We start from the raw sequence: 3,654 nt of genomic DNA on the forward strand, positions 1-3,654 counted from the left end.
CCGACCCGTAGTTCTCTTCACCCATAACCTCAATAAGTCACCAACTTGTGACATAACGCCCACTACTCACGATGTGGCACCAAACACCCACATCGCGTACGAGTAAATAAACTACATACATACATGTATAAATATTCCACTCACCTTGTCGCCTTGAAGAATGCCACCGAATAATCCGCAACACACCGATGGAATGTACCTATTCCATTATCACAAACACAACAACATAATTAGGGTGGATTTACAAATCAACCCAAATTGACAACTAGTGCAATTTCGACCCAAATGCACTTCCAAGCACAAACCGTGCCCAAACTAACCAATAATCACTAACACAAGTGAGAATGGTCCTAATACGCCAATTAGACCCAATCATAGGTGTTAAACACCTATCTTGCCCAAAATGGCACTTAAACCCTAATTTAACCCATAAGAAGTCAATATCGCGCCATTAGCAAGTTTTAACAACAAAACATATATAACTCGGTTTTATACTTCAACTTAATCCATTTTAAGTTTATAAACCTTATTAAATCGACAATTGGGTCATAATCATCACCAAACCCTAATTTTGACTCTAGTCAAAGTTAGTCAACCATAAGAACCCTAATGGTTTCCAAAACACCAATAATCACTAACACTAGTGATTATACACCATTTACAAGTCTTAAACATGGTTAAATCATTAATCAACCCAAAACCCGCCAAATATCAAAATAGCAAGTTTTCATAAACCCTCTTCATTAACCAAATGGGTTTTACAACTAACAATCTCAAACCCTAACTTGAATATCAAATCTAACAAATGAAATTCGGAGTTAGAACTTACCATTACTACCAAAACGTAGCTAGGAGCGAGATGAACAACTTTAAAACCCGAACTTTGGCGAGAATTCGACTCCTTCTCCAAATTAAGCTCTCTCACTCTAGAACTCTTTCTCTCTCTCTAGATGTGGATGAGAGTGTTTGTGTGGGTGAGAAATGAGCTCCAATGGAGTTCTAGATCAGTCTTGATGACCCTAAACCGACCCTAAATGAAAAGACCAAAGTACCCCTCATTTATACCTTTTAAAAAGGCTGAAAATTGCATGAGACGGGTTCGGCGCGCAGCGCCGAAAGGTGGAGCGCCGCTCCAACCTACAGGTCAGTTTTCAGAAACTTGTTTTGGCCATAACTTTTTGACCGTAGCTCCGTTTTCGATGAATCAAATATCGTTGGAAACGTAATAATATTTCCTTTCCAATGGTATGGCTTTGAAACATCAACACAAACTTTATTTGGGGTTGAAAAGATACGTACACACCTTGTCACTTCAGACAACGTCCAGTTTCCTTCGGCGTTCGAGCAAGCAACACGTACACTTCATATACGCATCGCACACCATAAATACATTATGTACAATAAATATTTGGGTCTTACACAAAAGTAGCATGGAGCAGGGGTAGTTGGATGATGTCTTGGAGACATTTGCATCTCTACGCAATATCAATATGAAGTTAAAATCAAAATGCAGTTTTGGAGAAGAGGAAGGCAAATTTTGGGTCATATTATCATAGAGCCAGGCATATATGAAAATCCAATGAAGATAGAGGCAATTGAAAGTATGCCCTCACCAAAAAGTAAAAAGGAGGTGCAAAGTCTGAAAAGAAAATTGGCCGCACTAACAAGATTCTTATCTAAGTCTGTGGAACGTTCATTACCATTCTTTGGAATGTTGAAACTTTGTTTAAAGAAAGCTGATTTTAGGTAGACTAAAGAAGCGTAGAGTGCCTTTCAGGAAATGAAATACCAAAGATGACTGCGCCAATCGCGGGGAAACATTGATACTGTACCTAGTCGCAGCAAAGGAAGCAATAAGTTCAGTCTTAATTGCAAATCGAGAACACGTACGCCCTTTTTACTAATAACTTAGTAATTAAGTTCGATTGTCATTTTATATTATCATGTTCATAAATTATGATATGTGACATAGGTGCAAATGCCTATATATTTTGTTAGCAAAGCTTTAATGGGCAATGAGTTGAATTACCCTGTAATTGAAAAACTGGTATATGCTTTAGTGTTTATCTCCAGACGCTTACGAAGGTATTTTCAAGCGCATCAAATTTTCGTCAGAATATATCAACCAATAAAGCAGGTATGACGAATGACCAAAGTCAAAAAAGCCTCTCATAATCCGCAAATATTTTGCGGAAAGTCAAACTTACTTTTCCTATTAATGATTAAGCAGGTATTGTACAAATCAGAAAATTCTGGTCACATGGCCAAATGGGCTATTGAATTGGGTGACCATGAAATAAGCTTCTCCCCTAGAAGCGTAGTCAAAGGGCAAGTGCTGGATGATTACTTAGCTGAAACATCTAGCGAAACTGAAGTTTCACAAGAAACAAAAGAAGTCGCACCTCCCTCAGAATAGTTATGGGAAATGCACACTGACGGAGCATGTGGTCCAGAAGCTGCGGGTGACAGAATAGTTCTTGTAAAGGAGAAGAATATACATTCGCTTTGCACTTCAGCTTTGTCGTAACAAATAATGAAGTGGAATATGAAGCACTGTTATCTGGCATGCGAGTAGCAAAACATTTGGAAGTACGAGAACTTTCAGTTTATGTTGATTTGCAGTTAGTCACAAATCAGTTCAATGGGTTATTTGAAGCACACTATGAATCGACGCAAAAATATCTTAAACTAGTACAAGAACATGCGGTTGACTTTTACATCTTCCAGATAACACAAGTGTCAAGGACGCTAAACAAAAAGACAGGCACGTTAGGTAAACTGGTTACGTTGACATTCAGTCGCTTCAAAAAAGAAATCTGGGTCAAATAGGTTAAAGTATAGTCAATTGATACTGATTCTATGATAGCAACAGTCGAAGAAGATGAGCCAACAGACGCGGTAGAGGCACGATAAAATAAAAATGAAAGCGCCAATGTATTTGATAGAAAAAGGAGTACTTTATAGAAAGTCTTTCTTAGGGACCACATCTACGATGTTTAAGTCCTAACTAAGCTGCGGTGATCATTAGAGAAGTTCATGAAGGATTGTGCGCTTTGCATTCAGGGCACAAGACAGTTGCATCTAAAATAATGTGAGTTGGATATTACTGGTCTTCAATGTATAGAGATTCCACAGAAGTAATATGCAAATGTTAGTCATGTCAATTGAATAAGCAAGGCTCCGCGGCATCCGATGACCATAGTATCCTTACCATGGCCATTTTACAAATGGGCAATTGATATCTTCGGGCCCTTCGCATTGGGCCCATGTATTAAATACTTAACGCACTTTTTTATAATAATGTATTTTTATCCGTGCTTGCTTAAAGTTATAAATGTTGTAAACTATTTACCAGGAGGTGTAAAATTCTTGGTCCTGGCCATTGATTACTTTACAAAGTGGGTAGAAGCTAAACACTAAAAACAATCACCGGAAAACAAATATGCAACTTTGTATAGGAAAATATCGTCTGCCGATTTGGAATCCCAAATGAGATTGTAAGTGACAATGGTACGCAATTTGAGGGAAACCTTTTTAGGGATTGGTACCAACAACTGAACGTAAAACAAACATTTACATTAGTTTCACACCCTCAGGCTGATGGTCAATGCGAAGTTACAAATCGCGACATTGTGCTTGGAATTAATGCAAGAC

The sequence above is a fragment of the Rutidosis leptorrhynchoides genome, chromosome 7 (genome assembly GCF_046630445.1).
Source record: "Rutidosis leptorrhynchoides isolate AG116_Rl617_1_P2 chromosome 7, CSIRO_AGI_Rlap_v1, whole genome shotgun sequence".
Lineage (NCBI taxonomy): Eukaryota > Viridiplantae > Streptophyta > Magnoliopsida > Asterales > Asteraceae > Rutidosis > Rutidosis leptorrhynchoides.